We start from the raw sequence: 25,527 nt of genomic DNA on the forward strand, positions 1-25,527 counted from the left end.
CACATTGTTTGAGAGGTGCCACACAAGTCCATTCCGACGTGTGTGTAGTGCGCACCAGAGTCCTCTGCTCTCTTCTTCACACACGGTCCTCGCTGTCTGCCGCACCGGACGGGAGGGGGGGGCAGGTGTTACCCCCACAGCACCCCCACTGCTCAGGAATATGTCTGTATCCATCCCTGTCTGCAGTGCCGGGACACACGGCTGGTGCCAGGTTTCTGCTGTAGGGCAATCTCTGCACCAGTCAGGCAGTGCACCATATTCGTCAGGAGCTGGAGTGTCCTATCATCGGCACCCATGCTGATCGGGTGGTTCAGGTGGATCATGCGCGGTATTGCAGGGATCCTCAGTCTTTCGTTCTCGGTGGCCCAGTGGAGCTCCTCCTCCCAGTAGGTGTCGCAGGCTCCTTCCTGCTCAGAGTCGCAGTGAGTAACTGACGGTGGTTTTGGTGTAAAGTGTCTTTGATTTTCTCTGGAATTTCAAGGGGATGATGTATGCACTCTCCCCTCTCCCATTTCCCAAGGTTTTATTCTTCTCGAAATGCAGGATAAATGCAGGATTTGGCCAGCCAAGACCGAGCAGTGAACGACTATGACTGAATCCGACTGCTGCTCCGCAAAACAGCTTATTATATTCCTTGCTTATCCCTGCAGAGCCCAGACAGTGGCTAACAACTAATACAAAGGTTAAAGTGAAATTAGGGAGGATCGTAAACGACAAAGCGAAGGCACAAGATAGTAATTTCCAAGACACAAGCATAGACATATTCCCAGATTCATTAAAGTTTTAAAATTACCCAACCAGCTTTTGCTGACCAGGTGCAACAAAACAATACCCCAAAATACTTCATGGAGAGTAACTCAAGAGTGTCCTCACTGGTAATAGAAAGCACAACACACACATTCATATAATATTAGCTAAAATCTCAATAAATAAGTGGTGCATTTATTCTATACACTGTCCCATCGCACGTGGCCCATAATTGGAGAACACTGGACATTCAATAGAAGCAAACTCCCTACATGCACACACATGCACCACAAGGCCAAGAACAAAGGGATTGCTAGGGCTGAGTATGAGGGATGATAACTTTTAATTGAAGGAAGAATGTTCCATGGGCCTTTCTCCCCCTACTCTATGTCTGGCTCATATCCTGATGACCTGCCAAGTGTCCAAGGTTGGTAAACAATGTGCCAACCTATCAAAATCCTTAGAGACATGCTGCCTATCAAGTAGTATGCCAACCAACCTCTTGTTGTGAAGATGATGTAGTTTAACCTTTATCAAAATATGTGTGTTCCAGCTGGAGCCATTAGATATGAATAACCCAATGAACTGTTACATCTGTATGAAATCTATATGTAGCCAAAACCACTAACCTATCAACATTACCCCTAGAGTTTTATAAAGTGACATTATGTTGTGACATCATTGATGAGCCGTGAGCAATGAGATTTCAATGCTTGTATGTTGTCCCAGCTTTGTTTCAATGAAAATAAAGTTGGGTTTTGCTGTGCACTTTGTCTACTCCATCATTCAGTCTGGTTTGTATTGACTCTTCTGGCCTACCTGGCATTTCTGGGCCACTGTAACCAGATTGTAGGTGTATCACAGGACACAGGTACTACACTAGGTGCAGGGGTGACACAGGGATCTTATATCACATGTTTTCCCCTTTTAGGGTTCCCTGGAACATCTTCCAAATCCTCAACCATTCTCCAAAGCTCCTAAATATGCTTTATATTATGCGGCTTCCTTCCCTATTATTTCACCACTAAATATGTATACAAGAGGGACACAAAAACTTTATTATTTGCTCCTTTCTTTGGGCCATGGTTTGTACATCCCTCCTCTCATTTCAGCGACCCACTCCCTATGGTACTTCATAATTTTCTCCCAGTACACCAGGGGGGGTGGAGGGCAAGGGAACTCATTGTTACATCGAATTCTTCATCTGTAATCATCTTATGTTTCTTGAACACGATCCAGCACCGCCAATCTAACTGCCCCTCCCACAACTGCTTGCACACCCTGTTAGCCCTCCCTGTTCTCTTCATGACACACACAACACACTCATCATACCACACCACTGTTCACTCATCTCAAACACCACCAATCCACACTACACAACTCTAAAAACACCATAAATCATAAATCAAGAATGCAACAGTTAGATATACATGGTTTAGATACTTCCTCAGTCTCGTCTTTGAGACCAAGGAATTTTGCCTACATACGCCGTCTTCTGTTGAATTAAGGGATTCCAGGCCCACCACATGATAGGCCTACATAACAAAATCACACTTATTTACACAATGGTTTAGACACTTCCTCTATCCCCTTGCCTCAGGAAGAGGGGAATTCACCCTCTCACACTCTCTTTTGCGAGTGGAGAGATCTCAGGTCCTCCATATACTGGACCTCACCTCTATTTTACTTGCATCACTGCCTTTCTTTCACAATGGAGAAGATCCTTTTTTCCTCTCTCTTCTGTTTTCCTCACAATATATACTGTGATTTCTGTCACCTTTCCTCTCGGCAGAAAATATCCCTCTGGCCACTTCTATACATAAATGCCCCTAAATATTGCCACATGGTCTTTTACAAACCACACACTCCACACATACACACTCCCCTCTTGTTGTTTTCTCCCATAAAGGTTCACATATATCTATGCGTTCTCCTGAGCAGCTCCGATACAAGGTGCCTTCAATGGCTGCCACTGAGCAGCACCACACTTCAAGGAGCAGGAAGACCTTCTGGCAACAAAGCACATGTGAACCTCTTCAGATCGTGCACTAGCGACTGGTCACTGCGGATGAGCGCCCCACCACAGGATGTGTGGCTATGAGACCCTCGACGAGAGTCTGTGATCACGTTGGGGTAACCAACTTGTAAAGTGGAAGGCAATCCTAAACCGGAGCTGTAAAAATAATCCAAATGGTCAAATAGTCAGTACACTTTGCAAGGGAACTCAAGGTTTATTAGATGCAAACAGGTCTCAGGCGGTCCAGTAGAACTGAACTAACAAGCAGCATGTCAATTCCCAAGAGGTTACAGGTCACATATCGGTAAACCACTAACTTTAAATACGTGATATGATATGATAGGTCATTTATAATGTGCTAAATACCCAGAGATTTCTTAGCGCGGACCCAGGGTTTGAACCTGTGGTGCCCCTGTGTTGTCTTGCTTCCAAGGCAATGCTCCTTGTTGTCTTGCTACCAAAGCAAGCATATTGCCCCTGAGCCATCCTCCTGAGACATAAGTTACAATGTCATCCCACCAACCTCTTGGCTACCGCCGATAGAACATGCTAATACCCCCCTACAGTCCCTGGATCAATTGGCCAGACCTTATCTAAACCCATTCCCCTAGACATGTGGTTCACCACATCGTCACTATTAAATCCAGGTATGGGTTTAGTGGTTTCAAACTATTGACACATTAATAAATCAAGACAGCCACGTGGTGTGCACACCTCCGATTCAGATGCAATCAAAGTAAACTGTCAAGGCAAACTCTGCTTTGATAAGACAATAGGCCTTCCCATTATACAAGATGCCATGGTGCACACAAGATTCATCCACGACCCTGTGCTATATTTATTGGCATCATTTCTGCTCCCCCTATCCAAGAAACGTTCCTGACACGGCACTCCCCTTATATCCTTTAAACCCAACGTGTCCAATAATGACGTGACTGGGACAGCGCTCTTGAATCTGAACTTCAGGGATGTATTTGCATTGGTTGTACGCGTGCTTGTAATTTTAATAGGATGCCCACTCTTGAGGGCAGTAGAGCTCTACATTTTCCACTTGCCCATTGGCATCAGAGCTCCTTATGCCCTATTTTCATGAATTTGCTCCTTCAAATGAAACATCCCTTCCTGCTCTCCCCATAGTATACATTCCGTTCCCACCATGTTCAGCACCTGAAGCTGGATACAATTAGCATCTATCTGTGGGTCGCGGCTGCCTCTAACCTCGACTTCTCTCCTGGGGAACAGGAAGGGGGATTCGTTTTTTGAGCTGAACTAAACAGAGCAACAGCTCCACAGTAGGTCCTGTTTTCTATGCTGTTCATGGTATACTGGGACTAACATCTAATATGGTGGCATACGTAACTAATGCAATGCATATGCCTTTTCCACAGCCTGAACCTTTTTGCTTGACTGGCACACTGTACGTGCATCCCAACAGTTCTGTCTCCCCATTTGTTAATTTCCACTGTTTCACCAGTTGCAGACTTCTCTTACTTAGTATCTCATTATCATTGCTTGTTCACTGAATTCCCAGCCTGATGGTTTTGGCGTTGTTGGACGGGTGTACGCCCACCATGAAATCATCATGGTCCCTTCACCACTGGGATAAGTATCCCCTTCTCTCCCATCTCTTGCTGGAGTGAAACGCTGGGTCTCCACCACTCCCTTCTTGCTTTCAGAAAGTCACGAGCTCTGTGGCTCTCCTCATTCCACCTCTCTAAGGTACGCATTAAGTGGGCCTCCCTTGCTTCCAAATGCATTTCTCTTCCTCACCTTGGCTCGCTGTGTCCTCCTTTTTCATTTCACTCTTCCCAGTTGAGTGGACGTCTCTCTTTAAAGATACAGAACCCTTTTCCTGGTAGCAAAAACATATTTAGCTTGGTCTTCAGCCAATTTCCAGATGTGATATTGTTCTTCAGGTTAGACAGTACCATGTATACTACATGGGAATCGCTTAGGGGGTTCCTCAAAGGGTCGCAGTCTATGTCACCTAAAGGGGAGTCTCTTCCAGTGAGGTCCGGCTTATGTAAATGCCCAGGGAGGGTCTTGCAAAGCTGGTTCACCTCCCTAGCCTCAAAGGGGGAGGCTTCAACTTGGGAGGAAGGGACACATTCCCTCAATTTGTTACAGTACATTGGCCATGAGGGCCTAATACCAACCAACACACTCACATGAAGCAGTCACACATGTCCCCCAGAAAATCGGCCAGTACCAATATGACCCACTGAGTGTGCCCTAAGCTCACATGACAGCCATAGGACATACTAACTTCAGGATCATGTTCAAACAAATGGTGCAGGTGGACAAAGAAGCACAAATGCATGCATACACCAGCAAGCCAAGACATGCTCGACATGGCACAAAGAGACAGCAAACTGTGGTGTTGATTATTACAACATAAATGCATTAATGCAAGAGTATGCAGCATTATGGATAGAAGTCTGCTGCCTCAAGCCATCCACCGGCAGAGGCAACACCGAATCCTGGATGGTCTCATCATTCGGAAGTGAGGACACTGTCTGGGTGGATGCATTGGTGAAGGTGGATATTGCTGCAGAAGATGATCCTGACACAGGAAGTTGTGCTGGCCAATACATGGTGGACTTCACAGCCTCCTATCTCATGGTCAGGTGTGAAGCCTGCACATCCCCCCATTACCCTCACCTGACACTGTGCGCAGGCCTGCAATGGCATCCTCCTTCCTATCCTGCTCCATCAACCCAGGCACTTTAATGAGGTCTTCATGACTTAGGGCCCCTGTGTGCCATTGTCACCACCACCCAGTCCCTCTACTGCTGGGGTTTCCACCATGACAATAGGATCCTGGAACTCCTCAGAAGCAGTGCCATCACCCAGGAGCATCACCCACATTGGAGGTGGATACAACTGGGCATACTTGGGGTCTGCGTCTGTGCCTGGAGGCCTTGGCCCTGGTATGCAACTCCACAGCACATGTCAACCCACTTCTTCAGCAACTGCAAATGTGGAAAAGGGAATACAGAAAATGGGAATCAATTATAAGTGTCAATTCATGAGTACACCTCTTCATTGTATCAGTAGAATGTTGTCAGCATAAGTCAATAAGCAACTATCTCACAAATACAATCCCAAGCTCAGAAATCTGAATGAATCCAGTCCCACAACTGAAAGCAACATGCACATGTGAACATAGCACATTGATGTGTGGCCATATACACATGAGAACAACTCATTTCCCATCACACTAACAATGAAGCAGTGACCCAAGTGTATCCTGCAGGTAGGGCCTTGGCAAGGGCCCCTTGCCACATGTATCCGTAGCACTATATGCACGTCTGCATCCAACCAGATCTTGCATCATGGGATGCTGACAGTCCAACATGAAAGCATGCAACAAGTACATGCACATGTTGCCGAGGATCAAGCAGAAATGCTGTCTCTTCTGACATGAATAAATGTCTTGATGGCATACCATGCATGCCCCCTCATTCAATGGCCTGACAATTCCCAATGTTGATCCAGATAGTCGAATGCACTAAATTGCCATAGCTACACATCCAAACACATGTGTCAATCTCAGCTGCTGATTGGAGATGATGCAATCATCATACACAATTGAACAACCCATAGAAGAGGTGTGAATGATTGTATCCCACATACCCTTAACATCTCAACCTGGAAAGTGTTCCTTTCGTAGGTCTTGCTGTCAGCATCTCCCATTGTATATACACGAGTATACTTTGACACAAAAGGCTGGCACAGCTCATACTACATATGTACACTTCACAGATGTGTGGCATAACATACTTCCAGTTTCAGCATGTGGCTGCATGCTAGTTAAGAATTGTGAAGTACGCATGCTGTGAAAATCACTAACTTTGCTCAATTCATTCATACCCATACCCATGCATGACATCCTAAATCTGTGGAAATGTTCACACTGTGACTACTCTCCAGCAGCTTTAATATGTGCCTGAATGTCAAGGACCTGGGCATGGACCGCTGGGTTGATCCTCACAAGGATCCTGAGGTCAAGGGGTGTCACCCGATGGCAGCTTGCAGAGTGCAAATCCACGGACGCACCTGCCTCAAGAGCCGCCTTCGCCTTCCCCTGGCACTGGATTCTAAGGTCATCCCAGTGCTTTTTAGCATATTCCGCTGTATGGACTGCTACCCTCTCCACTTGGGTGGCAGCCATGATGTCCACCCAGATCTTCTGACAGCCACACTTCCCATGTTGCTTCTGCAAATCTAAGAGGGCATCATAATGGACCAGGACCTGTTCACCCAGGATGCCAACTTCTGCAGCAGAGAAGCTGACAGCCCTCACCTTGTCAGCAACATGAACCAGCACCCCTAAATTGCCTTGGGGGTGCTGCTTGATGTTGCTGACATGGTGAACCTGAGGGAGGTGGGGTGAAGCTGGGACCTAACTACGTGAACAGTGGAGCTGTGTAGGTTGTATTGAGGTTTGGAAGTCTATATATGGCAGATGAGGTGGTCACAGATACAAAACATGTGGGGAGATCCCAGAATCCACTCCTAAAAAGGGGTAGATTCCTACCTTGATTTTGGGAAGAGAGCATGCTAAATACAAGGAAAGGTAGGAGGATGCTAGAAGTCAACAGTTACTCCCTATTGAGGAAACTACACACGTTTTTCACAAAAATATATTTATTTTAATAGTTTCTGCATAAAAAATCTCATAAAATTGAGTAGAAAAGTACATATTAAATACATTCATCACATATAATCAATTATAATAATGACAAAAAACACATATGCAATATTTCTTAAAAATAGAAAGCAAAAAGTGTTGTTGTACATTAATAAATGAATCAGCCTATAGGGGAGAATCCTATTAGGTCATGATTTAGATCATTCACAATCTCTAAATACTTCTTTCCAGTCTAGTATGACTCTTGGACTGTAAACTCAACATGTTTCAGTCCTCTTGATGGTGTTGGGACTTTCTTCAGGAGTGGTCATTAGCAGTATTAGAGTTAGTACATCACTGTTGTGAAATCTTCTTTTATTGAAGCTTCATTCACTATATAAGGAGTAACTGAACACCAGAGTGTAGTTGAACCCTCAAAGGATGAAAGGAGGCCATATTAGTTGGACCAGTTTTTCAATGGGAAGATAATTTCTTCCACAAAATCCTCTATTTGACATAGGCGAGGTAAAGTAGATCAGTTTTTCGAAGTGGTTACGACTGGTTAGCGATCTGTCCGGTCTGTGTACCAAGATGGTTAAAAAAAGTCTGTATTGAATCTAGATCACATGCGATGTGAGAAGCGGCTTAGTTTCGCTATGTGGGTTTCCTCCTTTCTCGAGTTGGTCACAGAGCCTGACAGGAGAGCTACAGAAGAACATGCTATGGAGGACTAACAGACACGCCAAGGCAGTGTTAGTGGTCAGCAGCCGGTGAAACACTACCAGACAGAAGGAGATGTAGTAGTTTGTAGGCAACATATGGCTGGAGGAGGAGTAACCACGAGGCATAGGTGTTTCCGCTTCAGGTAGCAGTGACAAAATCATCGGAAGTGCCCAATATACATACTTTCTGCACCACATGCAGCACGCATACACACGTAACTCTATATATGACATGCTCATGAGAGCCTCCAAACAGCATGCACTTGCCCTGGCATGAAGGGAGGCAGCAATATTTGGTGGTACCAAGTAGATTTCCTGGCATGGATGAAGGTGGCAATATTTGGAGGAACCAAGCATGTACCCTGGCACACACAGTGGCAGTGATATTTGGGGGTACCAAATGGACTTTCTGGCATGCATGGAGGCAGTGATATTTGGGGGTACCAAGCATATTTCTTGACATGCATGGAGGTGGTGATATTTGAGGGTACCAAGTGGTCTTCCTGGCATGTGCAGAGTGTCGGGGGGAAATTCTGCCAGGGTCGGCCGGGCCGTCCGCAGACCTCCGGGCAGGGAGGCCCCAACTCCTCCCGTATATCCCAAAAGAGATAGAGTATGAGACACACGCAAGAAGCAAGGTGATTCTGCTGTTTATTAGACAAAACGGCAGGGATGGGTCAAGGATCGTACGCGTCCGTCCTGACACACACACAATCGTGGGGCTCGCAGGCCCTTTTTACCTTAGTATGACGCGCTACTTGCGTCACCTTAGAAAGTTAGCAAAAAACCTATCTCCACTCTGGATTGGTTACTCGAGTGGTAGGGTTAGTATAGCATACGTATAGAGAACAGTATTAGTGGTTGAGGGTTAGTCAGGTGATATACTTGGGTTGTCCCTTCAGTTTGATACATGAAAATTGTTACATGAAGACCCCTGAGGATTGGTCAATATTAATGGCGTCAGTGATAAAAGCCCCATGTTCTGATTGGTCCGCTCGCAAGCCTCCCAGTCTGGGACCATTGCCGTTCCCAGCTCGCGGTGTACCTGTCATTTGCAACAATGTTTCACTATGGGTAGGTGCAGACAATGTGAGGATTTATTCATATGCTGGAAGTCCGGCTACTCCCACTGTCGCAGATGTCCATTGAGTCTTTTAATTGTATCTGCCTGTGTCTTGGAACGTGGGATTCAGGCGTCTCTTTCCCCTGGCTTTGGCATCCTGTCAGGTTTGGCTTGGTCACGTGAGGTGGGACCGTGTTTGAGACAGAATTCTGCACAATTAATATTGTTTTTTCCCACTGTGTGCCTGGTTTAATTTGCAGGTGCGACCTTGACGTCGGCTTGCGGCGTGCGAGATTGCAACATTGTACCCTTAGCTGTGTGCTTTCGCCGGGCTCATTCTGCAGGGTCAGCAACTGAGCTCTTGCTCATTTAATGTTCATGGAAGCTTTTGCTTGCGGCCTACTTGGGCCTAGTGCATAGGTGGAACCGTTGGTGCACTGTACTTTAGGTTACGGTATCATATTGCTCTATCCCCAGTATCGTGTCTTCGTTATATTCTTCATTATGGTACATGGTTTTAGAAGAAGCGTGAGCAAGCCTTTTTAGATAAGTTTATTATGTGTCTTGCGTTTCTGCATTTTGAGAGCCTATGTGGAAAATAATAAAGATGCACGTCCGTGGGTGTGTCCGTCGCCTACGTCATAGCACTGAGTGTGTTCTTCGTGTGGATTGGTGTGGGAGTGTCCGGTGTGTATGTTTTGCACAGGCGTGCTGACCGTTGGCTAGGTCGTCATGGTATCTCTAACGATGTGTTGGTTTAGTCGAGTTGATCTATGCCGCAGGTGTCGGCATGGGCAGGTCGGGCTGCTGGGCAGGTGGGTGGGCACATCCGTATGTTCCTGTACCAGGGTATTTGGTCGTCTGGTAGATAGGCAAACTCCTCTCGTGGCGGGTGTCTAGGCCGTGATCCTCTAGGCCAAGCGAGAGAGGGGATTGGCGGGAGCTTGTTCTTCCATTCTCCTACTTCAAGAGGCAGTGATATTTGGGGGAACCAAATGGACTTTCTGGCGTGCACGGAGTGGAGCTATTTAGGGCTACAAAGCAGATACCTGGTGTGTGGAGAGGCTGCAATATTAGGGTATACTTTGCTGTGAACGCACCTTATATTGTCCTTTGAGGAACTCTTTTCACTCAACCATCCAATTGCACCATGAGTGATAGGGCTACACGGAGAGGACCAACATGGGGACGTGCCCAGAAGAAAGGTCCACCTGCAAAACGTTATGATGAGGCTACAGTTTCCCCAGTACCGCCAAGGCCCACTGGGTCTAAGAGGAGCCTGCCTGCAGAGCAGGAACAGGCAGCACCCCACAAAGAGCCACAGGTTAAGGAGAAGGGGCCACCAAGGAAGAAGCACTTAACTGATGAGGAGATACAATCCTCACGGTTTATGGGGACGAACACCATGTCAACCTGTATACATGGGCCTTAATGTGACCCAGCAGTGGAGTATGTAGCAGAAGAGTACAGATCTCATAAATGCCTGTGGGGTGGAGAGGCACACTGCAGAAGAGGTCCACAAGAGGCACCTCATTAGGTGGACCAAGGAGAATCTCAACAGCAATGTGGCCTCTGCCCAGGCTACTAGAGATGAATCACCACATGTTGAGGAGCTGACTCCATATGAATAGGTCACCAGTGGCTCAAAGAGGCACAGCTTCACCTCACTGATGAGGCCCAACAAGCTGAAACATGTGCATGGGGTTGCTGTTGGTACTCTTGATCAGAGAGGAATTGCCAAAGCATTTCAGTGCTGGACTGCCCATGTGGGCGGGACAAAGACTGATATGCAAATGGATATTTCCCATCTGTGAAAGGTACAGTGAGCAAAAACTGTGTGCTGCAAACTCTCATCTCAGAACAGGTTATCATGCCATGTTCTTTCTGGAGAGGAGCACCTGCTACCTTTTTTGAACCATGTCAACCTGTATACGTGGGCATTTGTGTGACCCAGCGGTGGAGCATGTGACAGAAAGGCACAGATCTCATAAATGCCTGTGGCGTGGAGAGGCACACTGCAGAAGAGGTCCACAAGAGGCACCTCATTAGGTGGACCAAGGAGAATCTCAACAGCAATGTGGCCTCTGCCCAGGCTACTGGGGATGGATCACCAAATGTTGAGGAGCTGACTCCATATAAATTAGTCACCAGTGGCCTCATCATCAGTTAACAGGTGGTTGGTGTGTGAAGCATGGACACCTATGCAGCCACCTATGCATAACCGAACCTACTGGGAAACATTTGCTCTCTGTCTCTTCTTCCACACTACTCTAAAGTGCTCAAAAGGGTTGCTTTCAACTGTCTTACCAATTTCTTAGACATTCAAAAAAGCAGGTTTGTGCTCCTGTCCCTCCACGGAAACTGCTCTCATGAATGTGTCCAACTTTATTGCCTCTGCTAAGCACTCCAACCTATCCTCTGTACTAATTCTCTGTGAACTGTCTCTGTGAACTATCTGCTGCCTTTGACAATGTCGAGCACTCTGCCAATTCTCTATCTTCTGGACGAACAGGGTATCCCTACAAAATATCCCCACCAAATATATTGCCGTACATATGGCCGTTTGTCTCACCATAGGCAATATTTTTGGGGGGATCATTTGTGGGAGCAGGGGTTGCGGGGGTGTCCCCCGCACATTGTAAAATAATGTGGGGGTTTCCCCCACAGGGTCCATGGGTCAATATCGCCGGAAAAATATGGCCATATTTTTGTATCACAATATTTTTGCGGGGATATTAACACATGGAACCACAAACAGCAGTTCTCAACACACTCATTTAACTGTTGGTTTCCACAAGGCTGTATCTTTGGTCTGCTCCTCTTACACCTTACACTCTACACCTCTGATCTCAGGCACTCATTTCCTCCATTAGGTTCTCGTACCAACTCTACGCAGTTGACACCCAAATCATATTTTATTTTTCTGAATTCTCCTCTGATCTCTATCAAAATTTCCAACTGTCACTCTGCCATACACTATCTGATGTCTTCAGAAAGCTCTCCCTCATCTCTTCCTTTGCTTATCCAGTTCCCACCTGACACTTTCCCTTACTCTTCTTCAGCTAGAAACCTCAGTGCCATCTCTGACTCTTCTCTTCTCTACTTTCATCTCCAAAATTATAATATCAGTTCACATAAACCTCATAAATATTAGGAAAATCAGGCACCTCCTTCCTTTCAACACCAACAAGCATCTCTTAAACACTCTTGTCTTCTCTAAACTGTACTACTGTGCCAGCATCCTCTTTGTTCTCCCCTGCTATGCGTTCTGTCCTCTCGACAGGATCATTAACTACTTTGCTAGCAGGACTCTTTTTGAACTCCCTCACTTCACACATATGTACCTGTACCATCACCAGGCTGGATGGCTGACATAGCAAAACAGGGCCAGATTCAAATGTCTCCTCTTGGTTAAAAAAACTATCCATGGTAAGGCACCATTGGTTCTATCCTCTTCTGTCCAAAATCTACAAGCCTTCTCATAAACTCCGCTCTAGCTCCTTGACTACCCTTGTGGCTCCTCGCTATCCATGTGCTTCCTCTCACCTCAGCTTCTTGTCTCTTCTTGCTCCACTTGCATGGAATTGTTTTCCCCTGGACATAGGAGAAACAGTGCACACAGATTTGTTCAAAACCAAACTACATGACTACCTCCTTGCCTACGAGATACCCTCTTAACCTAACTCTCATCTGCGTACTGGCTAAAATGGTGTCCTTTCCTCTGACCTGCCTCTGTCGCTCACTTCCTCTCCCTCTACTGTAGCACTTCACCCATCATGGTCACATCCCGAGCACAACTGGCCGTACTGCCTACCTGAACTTAGAAATGTCCAATGTTTGTTGTCTTTAATCTATGTATTTTTTTATTATTCATTTCTTATTTATTTATGTATTGCATTTGTTATACACCCAGACCCAGAGGTATCACGGCGTAGTTTACAGGAAGCTTAACTTGATTGTCTGGTTGAAGTAGGTAAGGTACAGGTACAGTGACAGGTAGTGTAGGGTTACACAGAAATGTTACAGTGAATTACACTAAATACACGTTCAGTTGCACATTTCAGAGTATCACAGGGGATAGATAGAGTTTAGTGTGGGCACGGGTGAGTCTGGGGAGAAAATACTAGTTAAGTGTTATAATGTATTGAAAAGCCATGTTTGAATTGATTATGGGATGGTTCATTTCTTATAAAAGAGGGAAGGGAGTTCCAAATTTTGGTTGCTGCTACCGGGAAGCTGCTGCACTCTCTTCTGGAGCTTGTGAAGCGTGCAACAAGTAATTGGGTGCTGGAGTTGGATCTCAGAGTTCTGATGGCTTTGTTTTGGGTTATGGCGTTGTTGAGGTAGGTGGAGGCCTTCTTGATGATGCATTTATGCGTGACACCGAGCGTTTTGAAGATAATTCTGGCTTTGATGGGCAACCAATGTACATCCCTCCTCGTTCTGGAAATGTGATCCGATCTTTTTATACCTAGGGCTGCACGCAGGGCTTTATTTTGCAGGAGTTGTAGTTTAGCCAAATTGGAGTTTGAGGTACCTAGCAGTAGGATATTGCAATAGTCTAATTTAGACAGTATGAGTGCACTGGCCAGCGCAAGAGAGTTTTGGGGGGTCAGGAATTGGCGGCTTAGTGCAATGAGCTTGGTTGTGTATGCTGTAGATGAGCACAGGGCATTGATGTGTCTGGTCATGGTTAGACTGGCATCCAGATACACACCCAATCTTTTAACCTGCTTAAGTACAGGAATGGGTGTTCCATCTATGGTGATGTGTGCTTAGTTAGGGCGGAAAGTTTTAAGTTTGGAGGGGCGCCAAAGATGAGAATCTCCATCTTTTCATCATTAAGACACAAACTATGTGTGGCCATCCAGTTCTGGATTATGGCATAGATTTTGTTGATTGTGAAAGTGTCTTGCTCATGATTGTCTGTAATGGGGATGAGGATGTGGGTGTTGTCTGTGACACCCATAGCATCCAGGGCAGCAAACAGGGGTTTTGTATAGTCACTGTAGAGAGTGGGTGAAAGGCATGAGCCTTGTGGTATGCCTATTGGGAATGGCATTGGGTCAGCAAATTTGTTACCAATGGAAACTCTGGAGGTACGTTCTGCCAGAAATTATTTGGACCAAAGGTTGGCTTCATGCACGGGAGAAATGGAAGTTTTCAGTTAGTCTATTACACAATTTGTCATGGTCTACCAAGTCAAAGGCGGCAGAGAGATCTAGTAAAAGTAGTATGCACAATTTGCCAGAGTCCCGCATGGTGTCCATTCGGATTTTAAGGTCCAATAGCACTGTTTCTGTACTGTGATTGGTCAGTAAGCAAGATTGTCTAGTTCCTAGTAATTGGTTATGGTCCAGATGGTTTTGTATTTGGGAATAGGCCATTTTGTCGATTATTTTAAAGAGAAAGGGCACAGTTGTTATGGGGTAGTAGTTGGTGGGGACAGTGGAGTCCAATTATGTTTTTTTGAGGAGTGGGGTAACCCAGGCTTCCTTGATACTGGCAGAGTTGGTGCACAATGATGAATTAATAGATTCAGTTATGATAGGTGCAAGCGTGGGTGTGCATAGTTTTACTAAGTGTGCGCGAAAGCTGTCTCCTTTACAGTTTGATAGTTTTAATGTTGAGATGGTGTTAAAGACTTGGTCTTGGGTCACCAAATCAAATTTGAACTTGGTAGCTATGATTTAAGAATCACTGTTTATAGCTGATGTAGCTGTATGTATGTCCACTTATGTATTGTCCCCATTGACTGTTCCATTTACTCCCCTCCAAAACCTGGTCAGAATGACCCCAAACTCACCCTGTTATAAGAAGCTCACCACTTCCCATCAAATTGGATTTCTTATCTGTTGTGGGTTCTTCTCTGATCAAAAGAGCATGGTTCCTCCCATATTCAAATAAATAAATAAATAAATAAATAAATAAATAAATAAATACATAAATACATAAATAAATACACATCGGTTGAGTGCCATGTGTGCATGATGATTATGTGTTTTCTTCAGCACATGATATGCTATCAAATGTTGTAGTGCAGTTGTTGGGGTCCTTCTCAACCATCCACGAGTACTGTGGTAATGCATCCATTGTCACTTTCATTAAATGTTGTGCTTCCTAGAAGGAATCTATGTTTGTGGTTGACATTCATCTCCCAACACATATTACTGTATACATAAATATTTAGCCATGCCAATACACCAACATGTGACAAGGGCCTGAAAGACACATGTTATTGGACACACTTACAATGTCATTCATGTGGGTAGTGCATTGTGATCACACATTTTGCATCACATGAACGACACAAAGCAGTAGATGATATCAGAGTTATCCATTCACTGGCCAGGATGAGTAACAATGACAGTGAGGAGTAGCATGAAGATGTATTCCAGTCAGAAGTTGCTGTGGTTGTGCAAAAGATGTTTGGCAAGTGATGTACTTCCACATTTGGACTATACATTTTTCACTGGTCTTGCAAGTGCACATTGGTCATGTCCATGTCATACTGTCTCTACACATGGAAACGATGCATGTGAGCATGTTGAACTACTATTTGGGCCATGCCCTGTGTGGCAAAGCGGGTGATGGGGATGTTGGCAACAAAATATTGTGCAGGATAGTAATGCAGAAGGAGAAAACATGATACTTGCATGTATTGCTTGTATGCATGTATGAAGTTGAGAAAAGGCTCATCAAAGAAGCATGGAACTCCATGTGTCTACTGTTACATCAATGAGTAGTCCGGATGCCATGGAGCTCCTTGAGTTCATAGAGGCTGCCAAGTCTGAGCAGGAGAGCCAGGAGATCCTAGGAATGTCAGTGGAGAGGCCTGTGTCAATCGTGGATTTTGTGTCTGCAACTTTGCCTCCTACCATCATGGAACCAGCAGCGGAGGCTGATGTCTGTGGGAAAGTTGTAGACTGCCAGCCTATGACAGTGTGCTGCTCCGACAGGCCCAGGTGCTGGAATCACGACTTGCTAGGTCACACACATTAGGTGGACATGCGCCTTCTAGACCCTGGGTGTGGGAAGAGGAGTTGCTGCATGCAAGTGCCCAGCATGGTGAGGTCCTGCAAGAGATGACCAGAGACATCCATTGCCTGGAAGACAATGTCATCTCCTACAATGCTGCACTCACTGTCGAACTATGACTATTGTGACAGGAGAGGAGAGCGGACATACAACACCAGAGCCAGGCTACTCATGAGTAGGTTTCTACCTATAGGCAATCCCTTTGTGATTAGTTTTTGGCCTGAAGGGGCCTGGTATCTCTTCCTGTGCCTGCCCGATGAAGCCCTGTTGGACCACCTGAGTGATTAAGCCCTTGAACATGTGGGAACAACTAGTCTCAACGCCTTCTTGAGGATCCAGCCATCTTGAACCATCAGAAGACTCCAGCTGGACTGACCAGCTCACTCATGGGCTATCTCACTAGAAGCGCTGCCGTTCCGTGGTTGCGTCCATAGTCGCAAGCTTGTAGTATAAATTGCCTTCCTGTGAATTTCAGCATACCATCATCAAGGGATCCTGTCACAGAGAAACTTCTTCAACTCAACTGCGCCTGGAAGGATACCTGTCATTGCATGTGTGCGGAGACTGTTGCTGGAACTCACCTTTCCCCATTCTGTGAATTTCCTGAAGAGACCTGCATTGGTAAATCCTGCATATCTTCCTTGCATCTTGCATCTGGACATGACTGGATGAATCCTTGAACCCACAGCTAGTCGACACCTCTTAATGTAACCAACAGCAGGAATTCAAACCTCCAGCAACCCCAGCAAACCTGCCAAGTCACCTGGGAAAATAGCGGTCAGGGGGAAAGTAAAAGCACTGCGTCTTTGCTCCCCTGCCCTCCAAGGGATAACATTGGGAATAAGTCCCTTTGTTTCCTAAACCTTCAATTGCACTGCCTTTTGGTCATCAAACCTGGGTAGTATTTTCAGAAAGATAAGAACACAATTACCTCAATAACCTTGCTAAATGTCTTCTTCGAACTACCACCAACACACGTAAATTCTCACTTACCTGTAAAGACACTTTCTGGGAGAAGCATTGTGACTCCTGTGACATATTAAACACAAGGCTCCATTCTTCGTTTGGATTGGACCGCTTAATTTAGGGAAATCCCTTGTGAATTGGTTTCATCATCTATTGCTTTAATTTACTCACCTCCTGTGTTGAATAAGTCATTTGAATGCATTTTATTAACTTACAGTGAATGTATATATGTTTTTTCCTCTCCTCGTTTACCTTCATTGGGTTTTGGCCAACCTGTAAGAGTTCCCTGTTTATTACAACTAGGGTTGCCTCCTAAAATCTGTCCACCAGGCCAGATTGTAGAAATCTTTCTTAACACAGACACTCGTGAGTGGCTTATTCCAAGCAACACCAACGTGCTGGGAGAGCATTGCACGGAGAAAAATTCTCAAAGGGCCCCTCTCTGTGAAATGCCTGCGTTTGCGGATCGAAATGCAGGTGTGGCAGTTGCAGTTTAAACCACAGTAGTCACCCTTAAAGAAATAATCATGACAGGGTCTGAAATGACTCTGCCAGGATTTGTGCATCCGTCTGTGCACATTCCCAACAGGTGCAGGGGTATGACCCTCATTTCTGCACATTTAAAAGCACATCACATTTGTGAATTCGGGATGCACTTTTAAATGCACAGAAATGCCCCCTGATTTGCAAACATGGTTGATAAATAGTATCTGAATTAGTGCATCTAAACGTCCCCATTCAAATGTCATGTTTAGGGTACAGCAGGAGTGAACATATTAAAGTCTGAACATTTATGATTTAATTAATTTCAAAAAATGAATAATCATCTTTCGAAACAATTAGGAGAATTTGGAAATTATTTGTGCATGTACCTACATGGCCTTGAGCATAATAGTTTAGGACAGTATTACACTAATATGTTGAATTGATATAAATGGAGGAAAGGAACTATATAATAACTATCTAATGATGAAATGAGTATATTCGTTCCCTGTGTTATGACACTGGAATCAGAATGAAACCATTCCTCACCCATTGTCATCAGAATCCTCACAATTTCTGCAAAACATGCACTTGTTTTAACTTTCACTATTTCCATTATGAAGAGAAGAGCGCATTAGTAATACTAACATTACTTAATCTAATTAAAACAAAAAAGGATGCACGTCAATGTATTAAACTCTTTCCATTTTCAAAAGAAAACATTTTTGTTTCCAACAAACCTATCATTATGTTGAACTGGAGAATATTAATTTTCCCTTCCAAAAAGAACGTTTCTATGAACAATATTGAGAAGGAGGCAGTGAGTGGGAGGGATGACAATCGCTCTGCACAGGGACCATCTGTGCGAGTTAATTTCTAAAGCGAAGAACCTGAAATGAGGCGCTAAATCATATTAAAAACAGAGCATGTGATGACTAGTACCCATATGATCTGCGGGAAACTTTCAGCTTCTGAAAACGTCTGCCAAAAATACATTCACGAGCGACCAGGTGACTCAGGAAGCAATGGTACAATTTAGCTTGGGTGTTGCCAGGCAAGCCACCACCTTCAGGATACGTTACTTTAACAAATGTGGGGGTTCTTTGCAACTTCAATCTTCAGGACGACATCTTTCTAAACTTAGCATTGGACTATATTTTAAAGATATCAAATATCCTCTTTAGCATCTGAGATGAATGTGGCTAATATCACCCCTGTTCCTGGGTGGAGAATGTACGGATTGCATAGAAGTATTAAAGCAATATATAATGGTACCCAAATAAGTGTTGATGAAAAGACATGCTTTTTCTAATGACTGACACACGTATCCAGAAGTTATTTTTAAGAAGCATGGACGCGTTCCAAACGTGCATTCTTATATCCTAATATTTGCTGACCTTGCAAAAGTACATTCTAAAGTTCTGAACGTGCATATATATTTTTGGGTTTCCTGAAATGCACACTAGCCTGCATACGATGCTACTTCAAAGCACAAGTGCAAAACAATAGCATATCTCACAGCCTCTCTTGATATGGTTTGCCTTAATTACGAGTCCCTCCTATATCGAAATAAAAATATGGGGACGGACTGCAGAAGTTTCCTTATTTCCTGGATCCAAAAGATATGACAGTAAATACATTCTGTTTGTTGACTTGTTCATTTTAAATATTGCTATTGCCATAGCGTTTGGAAGATCTACACTGAATTTCGGAAGCGTTCCTCTGAAAAGATTTTTATATCCAGAGCTACACTGACTACTGCACTCAAATATGGCCATTCGTACAGGTATTTTTTCTGTCAGAAATCAACAATCATCCATGCAACTCCAAGCTTGAAAGAAAACTTCGAGCCTTGAGGGAAACAGTTATACGGCTTTCCTGGCCAAAAGCAATTGAAGTCCATCCCTTGGAATATACACTGTTCGCGCATGAAGAACCTAACCCAGGGCCAGGAATACAGGCTGTTTGCTTGTGCCAGGCGAAATGCAAGCTTATGACTTAGAAATGATTTGGTAAAACTGTGGTTGAGCATGTACCATAACACTTTAAAACAAAAATGGAGTCCGTAGCTTTTTTATGATTTGCCCAATTAAAAAAAATAAAATACATATATAAAATATAGGACTGTTAACACAAAAAAAAACACCAGGAAGTTAGGCCTGTTGCATTTTTTCTTGGCAAAGGGCCGGAGAGACATGAAAAGTTGCAAGCGCATTCTTTGGGGAGAATGGTATTACAGAGCTGATAAAAGTGGAAAGTCTTTTTTTTTGGTGACAGTGTCGACTGGAAGGCAAACAAAAACCAGACATCAGCCTATTCAAAAGCAGATTTTGCTGTTTGGTTGTACAAAAAGACTCATGGTTAAAAGTATACACACATTCAACCATTTGCATCCTGCTATAAAAAAAAAAAAAAATCCGTTTACGTACAGATTACTGAAACGCTTTTTGCTTTCTCATCTCTTCCTTTTGCATTATTTAATGTGTTACAGTTGTCAATTGATAAGGATGTGTTATTTATACAACACTTTCGGCAAAGAGATTTTGAATAGAACATATTTACATACAATATCAACCGCCCGAAGTTGGTACTCATTTGTCGACCTCAGAAGTATGAAAGATTCAATTGGCCTTACGAAAATTCGAACCTGCCACCTGCAGATCACACACAGGTCAGAGAAGAGCTCATCCCGCCGAGCTATCGTACTGGCCTCATCACCTCACAGTCACCAGTGTTTTGCTTGCAGGAACTAGTAGGCCCATTTGTATAATGGAAACACGAAAACACAGGGCTCGATTAATTGAATCTGGTGCAGAAATGGTGCAAGGGGCGCGCAGAGAGGACGACCCTGTGCTAGCTATGGCACAGAAAAAAAATTGCGCGCCACGCCTATTCATGGATTCCAAGACGCATTACTAGCCGTTGCACAAGTAACAAGCTGCGCGAGGAACGCCCCAACACACCCCCAACATGCTCCCACGCACACCAAAAAGCAGGTTAAAGGAATAACACAGCACAATCCTCCGTGCAATGCCTAGCCCAACATCCAGCACCCCAGAGAAATTGTGCAAAAAAACCTTGCAATCCCAGGCTGTACCCCAAAAAAAAGGTGCGACACACCACACAATCACAGGCTGTACCCCGGTGAAATTGTGTGACAAAACCTTGCAATCCCAGGCCATACCCCAGCAAAATTGCGCGAGAAAACCTTGCAATCCCAGGTCGCACCCCAGATAAAACGCGTGCCCTCTCTTGCAAGCCCAGCCCGTATCCCAGCAAAATTTACAAAAACAAGAGTTCCCCCTACACCCTCGCCACCCATACTCTCCACATACCACCATACTGCACACGAACCACTGTAGTCCACCCCCATACCCCATTCACCTCTGGCAACTACCACAAGCAGCCCCTCCAGACGGGACACCAATCCCCAGCCCCCCTCACCTTTGACACCACCCGCAGGCAGCCCCCTCCAGACTGGACACCACACCACATTCCCCCTCACATGTGACACCCCCGTAGGCAGCCCCCTCCAGATTAGGCAGCCCCCTCCAGATTGGACATCCCCCACGGGCAGCCCCCTCCAGAAGGAGACCCCCCCACAGGCAGCCCCCTCCACACTGGACAAGAACCCCTGCCCCCCTCACCTGTGACACCACCCACAAGCAGCCCCCTCCAGATGTGACACGTCCCACAGTCAGCCTCCTACAGAAGGGACACACCCAAAAGGCAGCCCCCTACAGACTGGACACCATCCCACTAAACCCCCTCACCTGTGACACCCCCGCAGGCAGCCCCCTCCAGACTGAACACCCCCCACAGGCAGCCCCCTCCAGATTGTACACCACCCGCAGCCCCCCTCACCTGTGAAACCACCCACAGGCAACCCCCTCCAGATCGGACACCACCCAGAGGCCCCTCACCCATGATCCCCCCACATGCAGCCCCCTCCAGATGTGACACCGCCCCCAACCCCATCACCTGTGACCCCCCACAGGCAGGCCTTTCCAGACTGGACAACCCCCACTGGCAACCCCCTCCAGACGGGACACCACCCACAGGCAGCCCCATCCAGACAGGACACCCCCACAGGCAGTCCCTTCCAGACTGGACACTACCCCCAGCCCCCCACACCTGTGACACCCCTCAGGCAGCCCCCTCCAGACTGGACAACCCCCACAGGCAGCCCCCTCCAGTATGGACACCACCTCCAGATCCCCTCACCTGTGACACCACCCACAGGCAGCTCACTGCAGATTGGACACCACACCTCAGCCCCCACACCTGTGACACCACTCACAGGCATCCCCCTCCAGACTGGAAACCACCCGCCAGCCCCCTCACCTGTGACACCCCCCTGCAGGCAGACCCTGCCACACTGGACACCACCCAGAGGCAGCCCCCTCCAGACTGAACACCACCACCCTAACCCCCTCTCTCGTGACCACCCCCCGAGGCAGACCCCTCCAGACAGGGCAGCCCCCACCAGACTGGACACCCCCTACAGGCAGTAGCCTAACAGTTTGACACATCACCACTGCAATGAATGTATGTTGCTGACCTGAACTTCTGTGGTTTGATAGCACTATGAATTGCATAATGAGCATGTACCCTGACAAATCCAAACAACTGCAATCACCGGAGATCCATCCATAAGTGGAGCATCTGCTCACACACCCTTCCAGGCCTAAATCATCCTCCAACATACACATGACAAGTGAGTGCAAAAACATGTGCATGCGGCCCATGCCACATTGCCATGGCATCAAAGCACAGTGACAGAATGCGTGCCCACGACAGAAGCAAACATTCAAAAACATGTTTCAAGATCCACAAACAATGGCCAGGCATGTCACAGCCTAAGCATGAGTGAGCTGGGTGGCAAAATACCTGCCAGGGAACTATAACATGAGCGTACAATGCATGGATGGTGGTATGGCAGTCAGAGAGAGAATGACTCACAGAGACTGGTGAATTGTGCAGCCACTCTGGAATATCAAATATGTGGCACTACTGCATGCCAGTGGTAGAGGTTGACCAACACCTGAGAGAAGGCATTGTGTAATTGCACATGCTGGTGAAGGTGTATGCATGACATGTTTCTTACACATTAACAAAGGAATGTGCTATGACAATGACCATGGAACACTCCCACAGTGAGCCCGCCTCCCTCCACCCCAACCACAGCGATGCCAAACACAGAGTGATGCAGCACAGGTCAATGCAAATCCAAATAGACAGTGCACACCCATTTGTCTGATTGACACACCACCACATGTCAGGCACATGTTCATCTTGCCATCCGCAACCCTCCCAGCAACAACAATACACAAGCATACATGCACCAAGACACATGACTTGTAATGGAGCCATGAACTGGCTCAAAACAGAACTAGCAAATAGGCCGATACACACATGAACTACACAAAGCATTGAATTGTACAAACACAATGATATATATTGAATACATATGTAAAGGAAACATTTTCAAACAAAGCTTAAAGGAGTCCAGGTAAAATTTGTAAAAAAATAAATAAATCCTTATGCCTAAATAACTTTATCAAGTAAAAAAGGGGATTGAATGTCAGAAAAGTCTGGGGAAAATAATGAATATATAAGGAAATGTTACACCTAAATAAGTATATACACAGGCAGCGGGCTAGTCCATCCCCTCAGCCCCAATCTCACTCAGGCTCTCCACCGGGGCTGAGTCCAGCGCCATGTCCCCATCCCCTAGGCGGGCCTCTGTTGTTGCCTGTAGGGCTTGCAGGGCCTCCAGCATATGTGTATCTATCATCTCTGCTTCCCTGCAAGTGGCCTCCTGAATGGCAGCCTACCTCCTCGCCCAAGACAGCACAATCCCAACCCTGGCCAACACAGTCCTTGCCTCCCTAGTCAGCTGTCTCTCTGCTCCGATTTGCTGCCCATAGTGCAGGAACAACGAATACATTCTTGCCCTGAGGTCCACGTGTTCCTCCCGCCTCACATTGTGCACCTGCCCCCTTTTGATGTAGGGCCCTGAGATATGTTGCCTCCTCCTTAATGCCTGCTGCTGCCACAGTGCCCGGTGCCTGCTTTGTGTACACACCCTCCGGCTGATGACGATAGCCGGGGGCATATGCCCAGTCCCCTGTCTGTGCCTGGGTAGGCACTTTGACCACCTCAGTAAAAAAAGATTGTTGACTCCCAACTTGGGCAGGGATGTTGGCTCCACCAGACTGGACAATGTGGGTGGGACAGATGCACAGGGGGGCCTGGTGGTACAAACTTGGTATTTGTAACCACTTGGCGTTAGTTCGGGCCTGGAGTTCTGGCGTTAGGAGCGAAGCAAAGAATGTCTCTGCAGAGTTGAAGAGTTTATACTTCAGCGGGATCTCAGCAAGAACAGCAGATGATTCAGAGGAAATGTAATTTAATTATCTCGTTTTGCAAGAGAGTTTGGGCCTCATTACGAGGTGGGCGGTAAGGGATTACTGGCACCGGTAAGGGCACCAGTGCCGTTAATCCCTTTCTGCCCTACTATGAGTTACCTTTGGGGGTCCTCCCTTAACACCTGGTTTTTCCAGGCATTAAGGACCCGCAAAGGGACTCTGGATCTAATAACGGTACCGCAATTTGTGGTACCGTTATTAGCGCCTTCCCCATTCCCATTGAGCCCTATGGGGCTCAAATGGGAATGGGGAAGGGCTCTGGTGAATGGGGAATTACCGGTCCCGCCAACCTTGGAATGGACCGGTAATCGCTCCATTCACCAGGGTGGAGTTGGTAGGGTTTTGGAGGCAGCCATGGAGCTAATAGCTTTATGGCTACCTCCAACCTCGTAATGAGGCCCTTTGTCTTTTAAGTCGTTTACTGACAACAGTTCATATGCTGGGGGCTCTTTTACCACTGGTTGGGGCGCTGCCGATGTGTCAGCCGATTGCCGTGCTGCCGATATTCCAGCCGATTCTCCATCTGTTGAGATGCCAGCTGATTCTCTATTTCCTCTTTGGATTTGGCTTTCTGGTATTACCATCAGAGCCGAATGTGGGGTGGCTAGGGCGCAAGTGCCCTTCCACTATGCCGGGAGATGCAGGTATGCTTGTTTGCCACAGATCCAATACATATCCATGAGGGCGCTGGTGCCTTTCTTCATGTCTGGAATTATTGTTGTCTTATTGCATTGCTTGTTGGCACCCATGGGCACTTTTCCTTCTCCGTGAAAGCATAGTTCATGTGATATTTCTTTTTGCGTCTTGATTGGATTTTCTAGCACAGTGACCCACGTTAGTTTGGCAATGTGTTGGGACCAGATGGGGGCACATGTTTCTTTTACCCATTGAAAGTTCTCTTCAGTGAGCCCTCTGAGTGCCTCAGCTTTGCACTCAATTGTTTCGTCATGCCATTTTTTTTCTGTGAATCTTGATCCTTTTTTGATAAAGAATGGTTCCTTGATGCAAATTACTCCTTGGCGTCTGCTTGTGCATGTTCTCTCATTCTGCAGCATCTCTACTGTAACGGTGTGTGCCTGGAAGGTGCTCCAAATCCTACACAATATGGGATGAATTAAACAGTGGCCGTCTGACAAGGGTACCTCTTGTGGCACCGGTATATTGGGCGTCCCTGATGCGTGCGGTATGAGTGAGCAGACATAACAGCTCTCATTTGTGGCTTGTTTTGCTGTGGCACTCATGTCTGAGTACCATTTATTTGAATGGTCGGGGTTGCAGGGGTCTTCTATTTTGTCTAATCCCAGGCATGGTAGATGTCATATCTTTTTCCACCCGCCCCCTTTTTCCTCTCCTTTTTCCCCCTTTGTGATACCTTCTACCGTTCGGTAGTGTATTGGGAACACCCCAGCCCATGCTGTGTCATTAAC

Source organism: Ambystoma mexicanum, chromosome 10, assembly GCF_040938575.1.
Source record: "Ambystoma mexicanum isolate Mex_15411 chromosome 10, UKY_AmexF1_1, whole genome shotgun sequence".
In the NCBI taxonomy this organism is placed as follows: Eukaryota; Metazoa; Chordata; class Amphibia; order Caudata; family Ambystomatidae; genus Ambystoma; species Ambystoma mexicanum.